This window comes from Bombina bombina, chromosome 5, assembly GCF_027579735.1.
Source record: "Bombina bombina isolate aBomBom1 chromosome 5, aBomBom1.pri, whole genome shotgun sequence".
NCBI lineage: Eukaryota > Metazoa > Chordata > Amphibia > Anura > Bombinatoridae > Bombina > Bombina bombina.
The window spans coordinates 112962956-112985435 of NC_069503.1; the positions used below are offsets into that span (position 1 = coordinate 112962956).

General features: G+C 37.9%; 1 pseudogene; it reads left to right on the plus strand.

The window, feature by feature from the left end:
• The window catches only part of LOC128660022 (oocyte zinc finger protein XlCOF6-like), a 116275-nt pseudogene that overhangs the window by 89590 nt on the left and 4205 nt on the right, over positions 1-22480 (plus strand).

A 22480-nucleotide genomic window follows, 5' to 3' on the forward strand; every position in this document is an offset into this window, starting at 1 on the left:
CTTCTTTTGAATTTTTACCTAAGGTTGTGAATTCCAACAACATAAGTAGAGAAATTGTGGTTCCCTCATTATGTCCTAATCCTAAGAATACTAAGGAGAAATCGTTGCATTCTTTGGATGTTGTTAGAGCTTTGAAATATTATGTTGAAGCTACTAAGTCTTTCCGAAAGACTTCTAGTCTATTTGTTATCTTTTCCGGTTCTAGAAAAGGCCAGAAAGCTTCTGCCGTTTCTTTGGCATCTTGGTTGAAATCTTTAATTCATCTTGCCTATGTCGAGTCAGGTAAAACTCTGCCTCAAAGGATTACAGCTCATTCTACTAGGTCAGTTTCTACTTCCTGGGCGTTTAAGAATGAAGCTTCGGTTGATCAGATTTGCAAAGCAGCAACTTGGTCCTCTTTGCATACTTTTACTAAATTCTACCATTTTGATGTATTTTCTTCTTCTGAAGCAGTTTTTGGTAGAAAAGTACTTCAGGCAGCGGTTTCAGTTTGAATCTTCTGTTTATGTTTTTCATTAAACTTTATTTTGGGTGTGGATTATTTTCAGCAGAAATTGGCTGTCTTTATTTTATCCCTCCCTCTCTAGTGACTCTTGCGTGGAAAGATCCACATCTTGGGTAGTCATTATCCCATACGTCACTAGCTCATGGACTCTTGCTAATTACATGAAAGAAAACATAATTTATGTAAGAACTTACCTGATAAATTCATTTCTTTCATATTAGCAAGAGTCCATGAGGCCCGCCCTTTTTTGTGGTGGTTATGATTTTTTTGTATAAAGCACAATTATTCCAATTCCTTATTTTATATGCTTTTGCGCTTTTTTCTTATCACCCCACTTCTTGGCTATTCGTTAAACTGATTTGTGGGTGTGGTAAGGGGTGTATTTGTAGGCATTTTGAGGTTTGGGAAACTTTGCCCCTCCTGGTAGGAATGTATATCCCATACGTCACTAGCTCATGGACTCTTGCTAATATGAAAGAAATGAATTTATCAGGTAAGTTCTTACATAAATTATGTTTTTCCTAGGGGTAATACAACTGGCAAATGTGCTTGAAACATGCCATTTTTATCTCAGGTCTGTGACAAAAACAAACAATTGTACTAGGGATAGTCTGCTGAAACAAACAATGGAGTGAGATATTTCCAAATTAAAGATAAACAGGAAGAACATTTTGTAAACGTGCTGGGAGACAAAGGGTGAATCTGCCTCAGGACCACCAATAGGTAATTCTATTCTAAGGTAGGCACACCCTATTTTAATTGTTTAACAATTTAACAAACAAGTGCCCAGACAGGAGGACACTTCCCTGAAATACATCTCCCCCCCCCCTTGGGCACAATGTTTGTTTAGAACTAATTAAAGGCTGTAGTAGTCCCAAGAACAATGGTAATACAATTATACTCACCATTGCTATAAAAATACCACCTATCCCAGATTCCTCCATGCTTCTCTTCTTTCCACGTGTTGGGTTGGAGCTGAAAAACATTCTTTGTAGAAAATAGACTGAGATCATGTAACCATTTTGCATATGATTCTGGGTAACCATGGGATCTATCCAAACTCCAAGTGTACCTCTGTTTTTCCAAGAAATGAGGAAAAACAGGTTTACACTGTGGATCATGACCATACTGTTTTCTTTAAAACCATTAATTGTATCCATGATTTCCACCCATCTGTTGCTCTGTAAATCATTTGTTAATATGTCAGGTTCTAAAATATTAACTCCAATATCTGTTTTAGTTTTTATTGCATTCCCCAAACATATTTTGAAGAGATCCATGTTCTCATTTTTAAGCAAATCACTCCAGATATCATTGTGTAACTGTGGCACTTTTACAATATCATTTGTTAATTTGGATACACATTTTACACACTCTTTTTGAGCTGTGCAGTTTTGGCCTGAATTTGCTATAAAACTTGAATTGGGCATTGTTGTGATTGAGATTGGTGTGGAGTGAATGTTAGATACAGTATTTGAATGATTGCCTCCAGTAGAAGGGCATAGCATAGGTGTTTCCAGAAAAAGAGGGATTTCACCTATGTTTATTGAATTTGTATTATAGTTATTCGCTGTATCTTTTAAAATCAAATTGATTGTTTTATTAGTTTTGTTGGAATTATCAAATGAAATTACATTCCTTGTCTTCCCCACTTTGTCACAGTTATTCAATGAATATGTTTGGGTGGATGCATCTTTTTTCAAAGTTTGTAGCAAATGAGTATTTTGTACACTTTGTGACTGTGTAAGTTTATTTTGGATAACTTTATTTTCACAAATTATATTATCCATTTCATTTTCTGTTTTAATCACATTTTCCTTACACATTTTAAGTTCTGTTTGTGCAGTAGCACAGTTATCATCACTTTATTTCTTTTAAGCATTTTATTTCATCATTAAGTGATGTTAAGAAACTAACTTTACTTTACAATTTGCCAATTTCTTTTTCTTTGAGAATTTAATTTTCTTTAGAATTTTGAAGGGCTTCATTTAAAACTTCTATTTTGGCATTCATTGCCAAGAATGCAGCAAACATACTTGCTACTGCTCTGCCCTTTAATTTTTTACTTTTTTTTAGAGAAAGTCATCTCTTTTTCAAATAAATCCTGGACATATTTCCAAGGATTCTCTTTTTTCATGAACATCACAAGCAAAATCTTTACTTTTGTGACTTGTGATGTAAGTAGCTACAAAGCTTTCTAATGCAGATACTGTAGCCATCTTGGAAGAAAAAAAACTCAAACAAAATGATAATAAAGTTATAAATAATAATTAAATAAATAAATAAATAAATAAATAATGATTCCCTTAATTATTTACTACTTGTAATGCCATTAACTGCCAAAACAAAAATAAAAAAAACAAAGGCAAGACAAGTTAATAGAGGGAAACCTTTTCAATATTAATAAAACAAAGCTTCCCTTTGCTTAGCCGGCAATAATATTTATTGATTAATTAAAAAAGAAACGTTTCGGGAGGCGGAGCCAGCCGTGAACCAGTATGGCTGCAGAATAACGAAGCTCCGTGCAGCCTTTCCCCATAAAACACACATGAAGGGTGAAATAACCAGCTAGAGAACTTAAAAGACACCTGAAAGGAACTAAGACCTAGAGGAGCAACATCAGTTACAGGGCAGAGTCGGGGAATGCTGTGACCGACGGAAAACAAGTCCAAAACCTGCGCTCATAGAAAAGACCCGGCGCCATCTTTAAGCAACTGCGCCATTGAAATTCACAGAACGGCAACACGATTACCGCCATACAGCAGGTTCGCAGAACAGCCACCTCACCGGGACCCTGTCTCTGCACAACTAAGGAAACTGGCCAGTACTAGATGCCGACAGAGACTCCCGGTAAGCCTACCGGAACGGAAAGTTACACCCATCAAGCTAACAGCCCCAGAGGAGCTGAGGAGGCATCATCACTAAACAGACCGGGGTAAGCACTTAACCACCACAGGCAGCTAAGTCCCACATTATAAGCTACGAGGCGATAAACGCAATTATATCGCGCAATTACGGACATAACAAGGCCTTTAAGCATAGCGTGACACATTACCAATAAACAGGCCTCTGCTAAAATAAACGGGCCTAACTTTACACCCGCTGCCTCCTAGTAAATTTATCCTTTTCTGCCATACACTACACGGGGGAAACGGCTACATAGCCTCCAACCTCAGCTGCATTAAAGCATAAAGAGGTGCTGACAAAGCACATTTAACACTTGATTAGTGGCAGCAGCCATACCGCATTCTACATACCACAGAGATGGCGTCTAAGCGCCCTACTAAAAGTGATAAAGCAAAAAAATCAACCACTACCTCTGTTTCCAAGCTTAATTCATACTTCAAAACAGTAGACACGGCCAGTTTAGTGCCTTCCAACAATACACAGTCAGATAGTGACATGCAAGAAGACGCCGATACCATTCTAACTGAGTCCAACCTCCCTTTAACTAAGGCAGACCTGAGCTCTCTTCCCACAAAAGAGGACTTTACAATATTCATGAGCCAGGTCAGCCAGCTTATAAGAGACAGCTTATATGAGGTTAAAAGGGACATCAGAGATTTAGGCAACAGAGTGCAACAATTAGAAGGACATGCTGAGGAGATCTCTGAACCAATCAATTTGCAAAGTCTACAGATCCAACACCAAAATAACGAAATACGACAAATGCAGATGCAAATAGAAGATTTGGACAATCGTGGCAGATGCCAAAACTTAAGAATAAGGGGAATACCAGAAAGCATAACAACTGCTACACTTTCACAATATGTTCAGGATCTCTTTAGCCACCTATTAGACAATAAAGAAGATTCCAACATCTCCATAGATAGAATGCACAGAGCTTTAAAACCTAAACCTCCACCCAAAACTCCACCAAGGGACGTTATCTTGCGCTGTCACAACTTCAAAGATAAAGAATTATTACTAGCCGCAGCTAGAAAGAAAGCACCTATATGCAAAGACGGTGACAAGATACAAATATTTGCGGACCTAAGCCCGTTAACCCTCTCTAAACGAAGAGAAGTCAAATTTCTTACATCACATCTACAGGATCACAACATCCCCTATCGGTGGGGTTTCCCCTTCTCCATAAGAGTTATCAAGGAAAACAAGGAAACAACCTACAAAGACCTAGAAGATTTGGACTCTTTCTGCACTCAATTAAATATCCCCTTACCAAGACAAATACCACAACCCTCGGATCAAGCAGAGGATACTCACATAACAACAAACTCCCTACCAAAGATTCAACGCCAGAGATGGACTACAGTCAGCAGGAAACGAAAAACAACGCACTCCACAACCAGCGTCCCTCAGACCTCGACTTCAGACCTAACTTGAGAGACTGAGAATAACCACAGAACTCTAAATGTACATACACAGTCTCAGATGTCACTGGACAACTCTGTTTAAGTTCTGAATTGCCCTATAATTCAGATACCCATAAGATGATGTGTTCCCACTCCAAAATTTGTTAAAACATTCTCCCTTCATATACTGACTAAGCATAAGCAAGGGGAAACGTTAGTAGTAATATTGTGTTACTACCCGTCCTCCATATTTCCATTACTAAGGCCGGGGATGTTCCCCCCGATCTTGAACCAGTTCTTGTTTGTTTTGCTATTAGTTTGTTTGTTTTTCTCCCTTTACCATCTCCTTACTTCTTCCTTTTCTTCCTGCCTACCCCTCCTTACTGCTCATCTATCGCTTCAGGAAAGATTTATGTTCTTGCGACCTCTTGGATTGTTCATTTTATTGATGGTTTCTTTTATTTCAGCTTCCCTAGAAGAGTGTAAGGTCTACAGGTCATCGCATGGCGGTGTTGGCGACTCCGGCACTCCCCTACGCGCCCAAAGGTATATATTACACATCAGAAAAGCGGACACCCCAGACATACCTTGTCAAGATCCTGCGGTAAGAGAAATAGAACACCACACTTTAGCACAGTACTCGTACACCAGAGACACATATGGCACATAGACCAATACTGATAACCTCCCAAAATGCTAAAGGTTTGAACTCTCCCACGAAGAGGTCAGTCGCCCTACAATGGTTCACCAAGCAAAGAAGCTCTATCGCATTCATACAAGAAACACACTTCTCCAGACTCAAGGAACCCAAATTTCAGAATAGAAACTTCCCTCTTTGCTTTCTTAATTCCAATGATAAGAAAAAGAACGGAGTAGGGATTCTTATACACCACTCTCTCCCTTTCAAATTGCTACACACTAAACAAGACACAGAGGGCAGGATACTCATTCTAGTAGGCCTTATATACAACAGACCTGTTACTCTGGTCAATATATACGCCCCCAGCACAAATAGGACTAGATTCTATAACAAATTAAAAACCATGGTACAAGAGATAAACAGGGGTTGCCTTATCTTAGGAGGAGACCTAAATGCCACCTTAAATCCTGCCATAGACACAACATCAAATAACACCAAAACCTCACCAAGACCCCCACACTCCATCTTTAAGTGCATTAGGCATCTATGCCTGGTCGACACTTGGAGATTGCAACATCCGTTACAGCGGAACTTTTCTTTCTACTCTCACCCGTGGGCAATGTACTCTAGGATAGACCATCTCAACAAATAGCTCATCTAGAAATAGAATGGGGGAGCAAGAACACCAAAAGGCCTCCTACAACAATGGTCAATACAGTAACAGGTTCGCCCCATTAGCCTCTACATCTGAGGACAACGTTTTCACAGATAGACATACCAGAAACGATTCTAATCCGACAGTCACATCTCCTTTTTTAGGGGATGCCCCAAAATTTGGAAAAAATCCCCCAGACGAACAAAATTACAACAACAGAAAAAGACCATTTCACACAGACCAAGAGGGTCAAGAGGCCGAGGCCTTACCACCAAGAAAAAAGAATCACAACTAGATAAGGGTATATTTAACCTGTCATCTCATAATCTCACAAGTCATGAAAAAAGGGTCCTGAAACAGGGTCTCTCCTATTGTCCACCCAACCCACATAATAATTTTAACTTATTTGTTGATCTTAATCGCTTCACTAGAAAACTAGCACTCCAAAAATACTTTGCACAAAAGAACATAAAAAAACATAATCCAGGAGAAGAAAACACAGTGTGTATTCTCACCGACACTATGGATTATGGAAATAAAACTCCCACCATATATAGCACGGTTGATAATCTTACAACACACTTATATGAGGGCATAATACATACTAAGGTAAAGACAAAATCTTCTTTCTCCCCTCCCGGGCACAACCATTATATAGAAGTGTTCCAGAACTTAGTTCTGGAGGACTTTGAAAAAATTAAAAAGAAGAACTCCAAAAAGAGCTTCTATAAAAGACAGAGTGATAACCTAGCTATACAGTCCCTCGCAAACAATCCCAACATTATAATCCGTGACGCCGACAAGGGGGGAGGGATTATTATTCAGGATCTGACAGAATATTTGAAAGAAGCAGACAGAATTTTAGAAGACACTGAATATTATAAAATTCTATCATATAATCCTACTGCACAATTTCTTATACTCTATCAATCTCTAATTAATAAAGGATCTGTAAATAACATTCTCAATAAAAATGAATTCAGTTTTTTGAAAGTTAGTAACCCAAGTGTAGCCCATTATTACCATCTACCAAAAATCCATAAAAGTTTAATTAACCCACCCGGTCGCCCTATCATTGCTGGTATTGACAATCTCACTTATAATTTATCCTACTATGTTGATATTATTTTGCAGAAGTATGTCTTAGGCCTTCCTTCATATATTAAAGATGGCACAGACCTACTAAATAAAATTAAGAACATTAAAAACACAGGTGACCTCATATGGATCACTTGTGACGTTAGTGCATTATATTCAAACATAACACACCAACTAGGTCTTCAAGCATCAGCTACCTTTTTGAATCGTGATCTATACATGCCAAAAATACAGAAGGATTTCGTTTTGGAGTGTATTGAGTTTATCCTTAAACATAATTATTTTATCTATCAAGATGTATATTATTTACAGATTAAAGGGACGGCCATGGGCACCAGATTCGCCCCCAGCTTTGCCAATCTTTTCATGGGCATTTATGAGGAACTTTACATCTACAATTCCTCAGCGGGGGCGAATCTGGTGCATTATGGCCGTTACATAGATGATTTGATTTTTATTTGGAAGGGCGACCAATCATCAGCACATATATTTACAGAATCTATGAACAACAATAATATGGGCCTAACTTTTACATCAAACATCAACACAGAAACGATAGATTTTTTAGACCTGACTTTAAGTTGGGATACTGACGGCAATCTTTGCTCCAAAACATTTTTCAAGAAAGTTGATAGTAATAGTTATTTAGATTACACGAGTAACCACCATAAAAAATGGTTATCTAATATACCATACAGTCAATTTGAAAGGATTAAACGTAACTGTTCAGATTCCAATTCTTTTGAAGAACAAAGTAATATAATATATGAGAGATTTATTGAAAAAGGATATCCTCCAGATCTCTTAGATAACTGTTTAAGCAAAGTTAGAGATTTAGATAGGGAGAAATTGTTGAATAAGGACAAACCAAATAAAAACAAAGAAGATAACTATTCCTCAGAACCACTGTTTATAACACAATTTAATTCGAATCACACGCAGATTCAGAAGACTATTAACAAACACTGGCATATCATTAGGAGAGACCCTGTTTTGAGGACCCTTTTGGGCGAATATCCAAAAATTGTATACACCAGAGCACCAACACTTAGGAGTAAGTTGGCACCTAGCAAAAAGGTCAAACACGTTTTATCCAACCCACAATCCACGAAAAAACAACAAAAAATTTCTTCCCCTACATCTTTCTTTTCCCCTCTTGCTAAAAGAGTAGGAATTTATAAGTGTGGACAAAAAAAGTGCATTACATGTAAATTTATAACTTCAGGGCGAAAGACCTTCCAGTCCCATACGAGTGGGGAAGTTTTTAATATCAATGGATTTATGAACTGCAATTCTACCTATGTAGTATATGTTTTGGAGTGTTGCTGTGGGATACAGTATGTTGGCCGTACCTGTAGGAGGGCCAAGGTACGCTGGGGGGAGCACTGGCGCAACTGTAAAAATTGCCCCAAAAAAAAGATCAAACATAGTATTCCGGAACACTGTCTAAATAAACACAAGGGAAACCCTGACATCTTTAAATTTTATCCCATTGATCATATCTTACCCTCGACAGACTATAATAGAATCATCCAGCTAAGGATCCGGGAAACGTTTTGGATCCATAAACTGAAAACTCTACATCCATTAGGTTTGAATTCAAACCTAGATTTAGCTGCTTTCAGTTAGATTGTCACGAACCCAAATCTAGTTGTCTATATTTTAGCTGTCTTCCCTATTACCATTAGTTTTTTCACACCACGGCTCTTATAACTATGAGAGTAAATTTCATATTACGTGATATTAGAAACATGGAATATTTACATTGAAAGAATTTAAATTCATCACTTTCACCTAGAGTTAATATATACAATTCTTTTCCTTTCCTTTTCTTTCTTTTTCATACATACATACAGTAATAGTAACACACCTACAACGCATCAGTAACACACTATACAATCCCTGATATCTTGGGATGTCTAACACGGTACTTATGAATTAATGTTCACCTATTCCCCTGAGTCATTTTCTAAAAAAGTTTGAAAAGAGTAAAAAAGGTCTCCTTTTACACCTCTGAAAAGAAAGAAAGTTCCTTCTTACACTAACTTATGTTATGATAGATAGATTTGAATAACACTTTTTAGAAACGCATACGTGCACATATAGTTGAGTATTCGAAGGCTCATATAGTTGCCTCCAACATATACATAACAGAAAGTATATAAAGATATAACTGGATCCTACTAGTATAAAGAGAAGACTAGATACATTTTATGGTCTATTTTGACCAAAATATTTGCATAGCTTGGGTTTCAACTACTTTGCAAGTGCTTATTAAACACTTGCTCAATCCGATTTTACTGACTCCTTTTAGGAAAAAAAGATATGATATATTTTATGTTTTTCTTTTATCAAACACCGTACATGTTCTTGTAATCTTTCTAGGATCGAGATTTTGTTATTTAGTGCTGGAAACAACTGTAATAATTACTTAGGGCCGGATACAAATTGTAACTATTATATAGTTTTTAGACACAGACTGCATTTTATACACTGCTTGTATTATTATAGTTTAACAATTGAGTTGGTGCATTTGATCATTGATTGTTATTGGTCTGACGCTGACCAATCATTGTACTTGGCTGGCTTTTTAAATGTGTTGTACTAATTGTGCCATATACCTTTTCTGATGAAACGGCCAGGAGCTTGTGGCCGAGAAACGCGTTAAAGCTCATCACAATAAAGTGTTTCTTATTGCTTTTTATGAAGCCTTGTATTCTGTGGCTTTTTTATGTTTGCCTGCCAAGTCAAATTTTATTACTAGCAGAGTTTTTTATCGAAACCAGCTCTGTTAGGATCACCTGCTCATTTCCAGTTTGCAGCTTTGATTGTATGCAGGGAGCGGCTACACGCTGACTTTCTGCTGACAGCACAGCTACACAGGATTTGGATTCGAATTCCTGAGGAGAGCCCACAGCCGTCCACTAAAGATCTCTGATGCCGTCCGGCACAGCGTACTGACTGCTGTTAAAACGTCAGCCCGCCTATTTGCACCACTTTCAACAAGGGTGCCAATACTCTTGTGAGTATATTTCTTTTTGTCTCCACTTCCACTGTGAATTTTATATTCAAGACCTACTTGCACAATGAGGCGCTGTCTTCTTTTTTACCACTTCTAGATTTTGGGTCCTGATCAGATACCGCCAAGACCAGCTGCCGTTTGCCTTTCAAATATTCCTTCTCTCCGAATACTTCTACTGAGATAAAAAAGACCTGCAGTATTTGATTCTAGGAACACCTTTGTTTCCAGTCTCCAGTGTACAACTTATATCATCACCTCTGGGACTCATTACGATAAGCTTTTTTCTTTTTTATCTACATTTTTAGGTTTTATTCACAGTTGTTTTTTCATTTTTGTTATTCACTATTCACTATTGTCATTCACTATTTCTGTTCTATTATTGTTTTATAATTGTTTCCAAATTGGTTTACCTGGTCACTTTGTACCAAGGTATTACATATACCTAAAACTGTCATAGAAATAGGGTGGTTTTACACACAAACAATCCACTCTGGTATATTTTAGTTATTTCACCGAGGATATTTCAGTTATTTCACTGAGTGACACTGTCTAATTAGTTTAGAAATAGCACTGCACTACTTCATTTGAAGATAAATTTATTTGAGCAAGAGCTAGCAATTTTAGGTTGCGGTTTAATTAACTCAGAAATAGTATTGCACTACATCATTTGGAGATCAATTTATTTGAGCAAGAGCTAGCAATTTTAGTTTACCTTACATTTTCACGTTATTTTTTGGTGTTCTACGTTTATTCACACTATCCCCAGGCGCATGCTAATACCATTTTCTTCATTTGGTATTTTTTTCCATCTCTACATAGATCAGTCTCACCTCTCCCTACTGCACGACTCAGACATTATCCCGACGACCTGGTCCGATCATTCTCTGATAACAATGGAGTTAAATTGGCCAGACTCACCTACACTCCCATTTATATGGAGACTAGACACGTATCTCCTGCACCACCCTCCAACCACACAAAAATTAAGGACGACTTTAACGGACTACTTCAACACTAACGCGATACCAGAAACCCACCTCTTTTCGTGTGGGAGGCTCATAAGACAGTATTCAGGGGCGAGTGTATCAAACATAGAGCATACCTCAAAAAACAGTATGATACCCAACTAAACTCCTTGACAACAGAACTACATACGCTAGAACTCAGACATAAACAGAGACCACAAGATAGAGACACTCTTAGCAAACTGACGAACATCAGGAAAGAGCTTAATACATTACTTTACTCTGAAGCCCAGAGGAAAACCTTACGACTCAGAAAGAAATACCTCTATGAAGGAAACCAGCCAGGCAGGTTACTAGCCAACTCACTCAAGGACAGAGCTTACATGACACACATTCATAGCCTTAAGACCCCCCAAGGAGAATCTATCCAGGACAGTAAAGAAATAGCTGCACACTTTAGGGATTTTTACAAACAGCTATATAATCTTGAGACCAATACCACCCCAAAGCATACACAACAGATGATAAATTATATCCAATCGGCCAACCTTACCAAACTAACACAAGCTCAAACATTAGATCTAGAAAAGCCCATAACATTGACAGAAATTCTGAACGTCATCAAGGACCTCCCCACAGGGAAAAGCCCAGGACCAGACGGCTTAACCAACCTATATTACAAGACTTACAGAGAGATCCTAGCTACACATTTGTTAAATCACTTTACGGCCCTTGACGAAAGCAGTAATCTTACAAAAGACTCTTTAGCAGCACACATCACAGTAATTTTAAAGCCAGACAAATCAAGCGATGAACCGGCTAACTACAGACCAATCTCACTCTTAAACGTCGACATAAAGATTCTAGGGAAAATTATAGCAAATCGCCTAAACTCAGTTCTCACCGACATTATTCACACTGACCAAGTAGGCTTCGTACCTGGCCGAGAGGCTAGAGATAATACCCTTAGAGCCTTAACACTAATAGAATTCTCAAAACATCAAAACATCGAATCAGTACTTATAGCTATAGACGCTGAAAAAGCATTCGACCGAACTAACTGGCAATTTTTAAAATTACTCTTAAAAAATTTAGGATTCGGCCCCAAAATCATAAATAGAATATTCAGCCTATACTCCCACCCAAATGCTAAAGTAAAAGTCAACAAAATTCTATCAGATGCCTTTCCAATTCAGAATGGCACACGTCAGGGATGTCCACTATCCCCGATTCTCTTCATCTTAATGATGGAAGTGTTTGCATCGCGAGTACGCATGAATCAACACATTAAAGGAATAGAGATTGACCAACAAAATTATAAAATAGCATTGTACGCGGACGACGTGTTATTCACAGTCTCATCCCCATCCTCATCCATACCAGCAATCATGTCTGAATTAGACGAGTTTGGAACATACACCAGCTTTCTAGTCAATAAACAGAAATCTGAGATCCTGAACATTAACTTGTCTGACAGCAAATTTAAAGCCCTATCATCGGTCTGCCCACTACGACTTAAATCAGCCACAATCAAATATTTAGGGATCCATCTCTCACCGAATCAGACAACCCTATTTGACAAAAATTATAACACACTCTTACTTAATACACAGCGGGACCTTAAAACATGGACGAACAAACCAATTTCCTGGTGGGGTAGGATCCAAGCCATAAAAATGACGACACTGCCTAGGATCCTCTATATGTTACAAACTCTCCCACTACACCTCCCGTTCTCATACCTAAATAAGGTCCAGAAAACCCTTAACACATTTGTATGGAATAAGTGTAGACCAAGAATCAATAAAAACACGATGTACAGATCCAACCTAAATGGTGGACTAGGCCTACCTAAGATTGAGGAATATTACCAAGCAGTTACGCTACAAAGGATCCTGGACTGGCACAAAATGCATGAACACAAAGCATGGGTCACAATAGACTCGCATATCTTAAAAGCCCCCCAGGTCCACGCTCTCTGTTGGGTATCTAAAGACCTTAGACCCCCCCCAATGCACTTACCTTGAAATTCATAAACAGCTCTTCAGATGCTGGGATCATATAGTAGCCACTAAACATCACATATCCACATACAGATCACCCCTATTCCCAGTTGTCCTAAATGCAGAAATGGTAGGCGGCCTAGACAAGGGATTCCAAAGACTAATTGAGTGGGACTACACCATCCCCCTATTCAAATTTACAGAAGCAGGGAAACTATTAGAAAGAGATAAACTAACGGATATAGCTGAAGGGAGATTTTCCAAATGGCTAAAATACGCCCAATTACACCATTATATACACACATCTCCTTACAAAATGGATCTTCTGAGGAGACCCACAGCCTTTGAACATCTCTGCCTCACTGGGATAATCCCAAGAGGGACACTCTCCTTATCACGTAGGATCCTCATAAGCACCACTTCAGACACATTACCATCATTCACTGCCAAGTGGACCACAGATCTTGCAATAAACCTAGACATAGAAGATTGGAACAAAATATTCCGATCAGTTAAAAAATCCTCCTCTTCTACATCGATACTAGAATTAAACTTTAAAATACTCCTTCGATGGTACCTCACCCCATCGAGGATAGCTAATATATACCCCGGCACCTCAGGCTTATGCTGGAGAGGTTGTGGAGCCCTTGGCAGTGTCGTACATATGTGGTGGCATTGCCCTAAAATACGTCCTCTGTGGGATGCAGTTGAAACCTACTTTAAACAATGCATTACAGCCAACTTTAAATTAACACCGAGGCTAGCCCTGTTGAATGATTTACCAAAGATACCATGTCGCCTGAAGACGCTGGTCCTACAAATAGGCCTTAACAGTGCTAGAAAACTGATAGCTAAACATTGGAAAAAACCTAACACACTAAGCAAACCTATGTGGGCAGAGGAGGTTGAGGAACAGTTTTCCCTAGAAAAATACGGCTACATGTGCCGTAACAAAACACAAACCATCCTAGACGCCAGTTTCTTATGGCAAGAATACCTTTGAGACAATTCATCATTATCCCTTAAACTACAAACACGCTATACATACCTTACTATCAGCTACCAGATAGTCTTACCAAGGGATGACAAACACACTAGAGGTCGGGGAGTGCCGGACCGCCGGGACGGCCCATGACATTTGCCTCAGGTGAGCGATGTGTTTCTCTCTTCTTTAACAGTGCTGATAAGGGAACGGCAGGAAACTTTCTTAAGTTATATTGTTGTTACTATATTTGTTTTTACTTGTTAGATTGTTATTTTTGTTATGATCAACTCATATGTTCAAGCACTATGTAGCAAGAGCCTGATATGCCTTTCACCTACAGTCTTTACCAGATGTTTGAATACAACTCCGCACAACCTTAACTATTTCTCAGACTATGAACGCCTTAAAAGAAAAGACAAATCCAACCCACAACATATCTGTTTGTAACACTGCATTGCCTTTTGGATGTTGTATTTTGCTTGATGTACAATTTGTAAAAATAACAAATAAAAAAAAAAAAAAAAAAAGAAACGTTTCAAATGTAATCCTTTCTTTTGAAGGATATATTCTGGTTAAAAAATGATGCCAGAAATAACTTATTTTATAGCATTGAATAATTGTGGTTTTATCACTGCTGAGTGGCTGGATCAGCCTGAACTCGCCTAATAATCTTCTATGGCCAGAACCATAGCTAGAAATTGTTGTAAATGAATACCAACAGTTAAACTATATTTGTTTTAAATGATGAGGATTCTTTGAATAGAAGTAAACGTTCCAACAAGGTATTACTACTAGCTCAATAAACAGAATATACTATAATTCAGTTATTGCTGGTGGCTGCCTCAGCCTTAACACTGCTAATAGCCTCACAATATCAGATTTATGCAGCAACAAAACCAGCGGATAGAGATTCAAGGAGTCACTACCAAACTCCCCAATAATAATGCAAAAATGAGGATGAAGCTCTCCAAAATGCCCAATTATTTAATGCTTTATTGGAATAAGTGCAGAGTCATACAGCCATGACGTTTCAGGGAGCTATGCCCCTTAATCATGTGGTAAGTGATAATACAGGTACACCTGTTTAAATAGCTTTCACTGGGATTTTAACCCTTACAATCTTATGAAATGCCTACTATAAATGTAACAGCACCATCTACTGCTCAAAAACAGGTATATACAAGTACAAAAATTTAAAAACATACAGCTATGAAGCCTCTGAAAAAAGGATCACATATAAAAAGAATATAGTATAGAGACAACTTCATCCAACTAATAATAGATATATTACATTAGCAGGTTAATTTGCAACAAAAACAATGTGCTGAAGAATCTATGAACACAAGAGCAACATCAGTTCAATAGAATACAGACCAATCAATCTCTCTATTCAGCCCCCTCGGCTCCAGGGTATCCAACTTAAAAATCCAATAGGATTCACGTTGTTTCAAAAGGATATCTCTATTGCCCCCTCTCCGGGGAACCTTGATTTGTTCAATAAACTGGAACCTGAGTTGGCTAATATGATGTCCTACTGCTAAAAAATGATAAGCAACTGGTGCTGTTAATATCTTGCACCTAATGTTGCTCTTGTGTTCCGTTATTCGATCACGTATCCTCCTTGAGGACTCACCAATATAGGCTTTCCCACATGGGCATTTAATCATGTAGACAACATAATTACTGTTACAAGTAAAATAGTCCCTATAGTAAAATTTGTAACCACTATGTGGATGTAAAAAATAAGGACTTTTCACTATAGAGTTACAGTTGCTACACCCAAGACAAGGAAAAACAACCTAAACTTTTCTTTGTGATATACTGTTGCGCCGATGTTTTACCAGAGCCAATGTCAGCTTTAATTAAAACATCTCTCAAGCTTTTACTCCGCTTGTATGCTGGCATTGGCATTTGGTCAAATTCAACGACTTCCGAATTGCAATTTTTCAGGATATCCCAGTGTTTCCTAATGATTCTCCAAACCTGATCACTCTGTCTAGAGAATTCAGACACAAAAATCATTCTCTTAGAATCTTTTTTGACAGACCGACCAGGTTTTAACAATGTCTCACGATCCAATTGAGACACCTGATTAATGGTGTCTACATTGAGATCCTTAGGGTATCCACGTTGCAAAAACTTGTCACCCATTTCTGAAAGTCTCAGGGGCACTTTGGATTCCTCTGCAACAATGCGCTTAACTCTAAGCAATTGGCTCCTTGGTAAGGATCTGATCAAGGAAGGATGATGTGCACTATTGTACAACAACAGATTATTCCTGTCTGTTTCCTTACTGAAAATGTCTGTTTTAACATTACATCCATCCTTTAGAACAGTCACATCCAAAAAGTCAATGGATATTTCACTGTAGGTAAGTTTGAACTTTATGTTGTTGGTCGAATTATTCAACTCCTCAACAAAAAGTTCAAGGGCTCCAACGTTGCCCAGCCATACCCCAAATATATCATCAATGTAGCGCCACCAGGTGGCGCCACACTGACGAAACAGGTCATTTTCAAACACAAATTTCTCTTCAAAGAGATTCATAAAAATGTTGGCATAATTAGGGGAACGTTGGAGCCCATGGCTGTACCCTGCAGCTGTAAATAAAAATGATCTTCAAACAGAAAATAATTATTAAAGAGTATTATTTCTAACAGTTGCAGAATAAACCAAATCTGTGAACCAGAATACAAACCAGAAGTGAAAAGCGCATGTTTAACAGCTCCCAGTCCACTCTCATGGGTGATAGAAGTGTACAGACTTGCAACATCCAGACTGAAAAGAATAAACTTGTCAGTCTGGAGCTGCAAGTTGTTCAACTTGACCAAAAAGTCATTGGTATCTTTGATAAAAGTGCTTGACTGCTCAACCAGGGATCTCAATAGTTTGTCCAAAAAGATGGATATACCAGAGAAAACAGAATTAGTCCCTGCAACAATGGGCCGTCCTGGTGGAGCAGTCAAGGACTTGTGAATCTTGGGCAGAATATAAAGTACTGGCGTAATAGGATCTTTCACAATCAAATATTTAGATGTTTTATCATCAATAATCCCATTGTTAAGTGCAAATTTAACAGTGGTGGATATCTCCTTGGTAATTTTAGATAAAGGGTTAACAGAAATCTCCTTGTATACATTACCAGTATTCAACTGACAGTAAATTTCAGATTTATAATCTGTTTTGTTTAAAATTACAGTAGCACCGCCCTTATCAGCTTGCTTCAAAATCACCTTATCCTTAGATTTAAGTGATTTCAGGGCCAGATGGTCAGCTGCTGTAAAATTAACCAAACTTGGTTTTACCTTAAATTTCTGTTGAGTAATTTTAGACTGTAATTTGTGTAAATCCAAAATAACAAGTTGTTCAAAAGTAGCTATACTGTGGTCAGTAACCATAGGATAAAATGAACTTTTATTAAACAGCCCCAAATTTTTAATGCTTAAAGGGTTAGTTTTATTCTCAACATTGCTGACAGGATTAGAACAGACAACAGTAGAAACTGAATTGTTATTACACTGTGACAACCTCTTGTTCTTATTACTATGCCAAAATTTTAACCTAATGTTCCTAAAGAATCTGTGGATATCTCTGTTTAGATTAAAAAAATCACAGTCACTCAGTGGACAAAATGATAGTCCCTTCTGCAGAATCTCAGCTTCCTTAGTGTCGAGTGGGCAATCAGATATATTAATAACTATGTCTTGTTGCGTGCCCTGGTTATCCTGTGTGTTAATGCTTTGCCGGTCTTGGTTACCTTGGTGGTCTTGCTGGCATCTCCGGTGTTTCCGGCCCCTTCTCCTGCACTGTTGGAGGCTTCTGCTTGTAAAAAAATCAAGAAATGAGTCAGAGCTGCTACCTGACGCTGCGTTGCGTTGCTGTTGCCTTCTCCTTGCACCGGAAGTGACGTTGCGCTCTTTCCCCATAGGATCATACACCCAGCGGTAGACCCGGTTGGAGGAATAATCATCAGAGTCCCTCTGGAATTTTAACCTCTTCCTCTCCTCGATCGTTGTTCTCATCTCGGTGAGTAGTTCTTTGTTGGAAGACAGTAATTTATCCCATTCATCTGTAGAAACATTTTGACGAATTTCCTCCTCCAACGTTGCTATAGCAATTTTGATGTTATCAAGATCAATCTGTAGATATTCAACTGTAAGGACAATCAGGTCGAAGGAGCACTTGTTGAGAATATGCTCAAACTTCTTACAATACTCCTGATTGTCCTTTAACAGAGTCGGTCTAGTGTTCATGCGTAAACCTCTGGGGATCCTTTTTACTCTGTGGTGTTCTGCCAAGGTAGTGGCATGGAGGTCATACGCCAACTGTCTCTTGGTTAATTTCTCATACTCGTTACTGGCCACTTGCTTGGGTGCTGTATGAAGGAAATTCCGTGACCCCTTCACCAATGTTGTGATCCTAGAGGCTTCAAACTCTGTATATGTGAAAGTTTATGACCCTGCAGGTTCCTCTTGGCTTGTCATATTGCAAACAGGCCTGGTAGTGCACGGATAAGGTAGTGAACAATCAAATCACAATATCAGATTTATCCAGCAACAAAACCAGCGGATAGAGCTTCAAGGAGTCACTACCAAACTCCCCAATAATAATGCAAAAATGAGGATGAAGCTCTCCAAAATGCCCAATTATTTAATGCTTTATTGGAATAAGTGCAGAGTCATACAGCCACGACGTTTCGGGAAGCTATGCCCCTTAATCATGTGGTAAGTGATAATACAGGTACACATGTTTAAATAGCTTTCACTGGGATTTTAACCCTTACAATCTTATGAAATGTCTACTATAAATGTAACAGCACCATCTACTGGTCAAAAACAGGTATATACAAGTACAAAAATTTAAAAACATACAGCTATGAAGCCTCTGAAAAAAGGATCACATATAAAAAGAATATAGTATAGAGACAACTTCATCCAACTAATAATAGATATATTACATTAGCAGGTTAATTTGCAACAAAAACAATGTGCTGAAGAATCTATGAACACAAGAGCAACATCAGTTCAATAGAATACAGACCAATCAATCTCTCTATTCAGCCCCCTCGGCTCCAGGGTATCCAACTTAAAAATCCAATAAGATTCACGTTGTTTCAAAAGGATATCTCTATTGCCCCCTCTCCGGGGAACCTTGATTTGTTCAATAATCTGGAACCTGAGTTGGCTAATATGATGTCCTACTGCTAAAAAATGATAAGCAACTGGTGCTGTTAATATCTTGCACCTAATGTTGCTCTTGTGTTCCGTTATTCGATCACGTATCCTCCTTGAGGACTCGCCAATATAGGCTTTCCCACATGGGCATTTAATCATGTAGACAACATAATTACTGTTACAAGTAAAATAGTCCCTATAGTAAAATTTGTAACCACTATGTGGATGTAAAAAATAAGGACTTTTCACTATAGAGTTACAGTTGCTACACCCAAGACAAGGGAAACAACCTAAACTTTTCTTTGTGATATACTGTTGCGCCGATGTTTTACCAGAGCCAATGTCAGCTTTAATTAAAACATCTCTCAAGCTTTTACTCCGCTTGTATGCTGGCATTGGCATTTGGTCAAATTCAACGACTTCCGAATTGCAATTTTTCAGGATATCCCAGTGTTTCCTAATGATTCTCCAAACCTGATCACTCTGTCTAGAGAATTCAGACACAAAAATCATTCTCTTAGAATCTTTTTTGACAGACCGACCAGGCTTTAACAATGTCTCACGATCCAATTGAGACACCTGATTAATGGTGTCTACAATGAGATCCTTAGGGTATCCACGTTGCAAAAACTTGTCACCCATTTCTGAAAGTCTCATGGGCACTTTGGATTCCTCTGCAACAATGCGCTTAACTCTAAGCAATTGGCTCCTTGGTAAGGATCTGATCAAGGAAGGATGATGTGCACTATTGTACAACAACAGATTATTCCTGTCTGTTTCCTTACTGAAAATGTCTGTTTTAAAATTACATCCATCCTTTAGAACAGTCACATCCAAAAAGTCAATGGATATTTCACTGTAGGTAAGTTTGAACTTTATGTTGTTGGTCGAATTATTCAACTCCTCAACAAAAAGTTCAAGGGCTCCAACGTTGCCCAGCCATACCCCAAATATATCATCAATGTAGCGCCACCAGGTGGCGCCACACTGACGAAACAGGTCATGAGACTTTCAGAAATGGGTGACAAGTTTTTGCAACGTGGATACCCTAAGGATCTCATTGTAGACACCATTAATTAGGTGTCTCAATTGGATCGTGAGACATTGTTAAAGCCTGGTCGGTCTGTCAAAAAAGATTCTAAGAGAATGATTTTTGTGTCTGAATTCTCTAGACAGAGTGATCAGGTTTGGAGAATCATTAGGAAACACTGGGATATCCTGAAAAATTGCAATTCGGAAGTCGTTGAATTTGACCAAATGCCAATGCCAGCATACAAGCAGAGTAAAAGCTTGAGAGAAGTTTTAATTAAAGCTGACATTGGCTCTGGTAAAACATCGGCGCAACAGTATATCACAAAGAAAAGTTTAGGTTGTTTCCCTTGTCTTGGGTGTAGCAACTGTAACTCTATAGTGAAAAGTCCTTATTTTTTACATCCACATAGTGGTTACAAATTTTACTATAGGGACTATTTTACCTGTAACAGTAATTATGTTGTCTACATGATTAAATGCCCATGTGGGAAAGCCTATATTGGCGAGTCCTCAAGGAGGATATGTGATCGAATAACGGAACACAAGAGCAACATTAGGTGCAAGATATTAACAGCACCAGTTGCTTATCATTTTTTAGCAGTAGGACATCATATTAGCCAACTCAGGTTCCAGGTTATTGAACAAATCAAGGTTCCCCGGAGAGGGGGCAATAGAGATATCCTTTTGAAACAACGTGAATCCTATTGGATTTTTAAGTTGGATACCCTGGAGCCGAGGGGGCTGAATAGAGAGATTGATTGGTCTGTATTCTATTGAACTGATGTTGCTCTTGTGTTCATAGATTCTTCAGCACATTGTTTTTGTTGCAAATTAACCTGCTAATGTAATATATCTATTATTAGTTGGATGAAGTTGTCTCTATACTATATTCTTTTTATATGTGATCCTTTTTTCAGAGGCTTCATAGCTGTATGTTTTTAAATTTTTGTACTTGTATATACCTGTTTTTGACCAGTAGATGGTGCTGTTACATTTATAGTAGGCATTTCATAAGATTGTAAGGGTTAAAATCCCAGTGAAAGCTATTTAAACAGGTGTACCTGTATTATCACTTACCACATGATTAAGGGGCATAGCTCCCCGAAACTTTGTGGCTGTATGACTCTGCACTTATTCCAATAAAGCATTAAATAATTGGGCATTTTGGAGAGCTTCATCCTCATTTTTGCACTGCTAATAGCCTCACCATACGTGTAAAACGTATATGCCAGATAAAATATCTAAAGGAGACGTACATTTCTATTACCTGAAGTGGTTCGCCAACTCTTAAAAATAATAAAGAATAAAAATGATAACTCTACAAAATGATATGAGAGTACAAATATTATATGTTTAGTCTTAAAGGTTATTTAATATGAGGAATTTTAGTTCCTTAATCTGACATGTAAAGTGCAAATATATATATGTATATCTATGCAATACTTTCTGATTTCATCCCAGAGTGACAAGTAGCTACATCCATAAAATATATCTGTTTATTTACACAGCTTTTTATGGCTCATTGAGGAATTAACAATGAATTCTAACTAATCCAGAAATATATATTTTATGCTTCTTGACCATGCAATACATAACTATATGAAATTTGGCTTATTATTTAGCTAAAAAAGGGTTTACAATATACAATTTGTAGCTATGGGATTAGATATTTCTATATTAATAGGCAGAATTGACTAGGTTCTAGCCTAAAATATTGCATACATGCACATATAGATGAGAAAATAATAAATAACCCAATGTAATAAGACTCATACAATTACTGTTGGTTTCAAAATACACAATTATTTATTAGATCAGCTGAAAAACATTAAATGACACAATATTTAATGCGTAGGCCTAAAGACAATAACAATTAACATTTACTTACAAGACAAATATACACTTATACAAACATACATGATACAGGTACCTTATTAAGATGTTGTAATAGGGTTGTCTGGGACAGTCTGGATGTTTCTGCTAGCTTCCTCTCCTCATCCTCCCCTCATCCTCTCCTCCTCTCTGACTCTACTGACTAAATCTTGTTCTATTTATTAAAACCTTGCTCCATCTGTTAGTATTACTTTA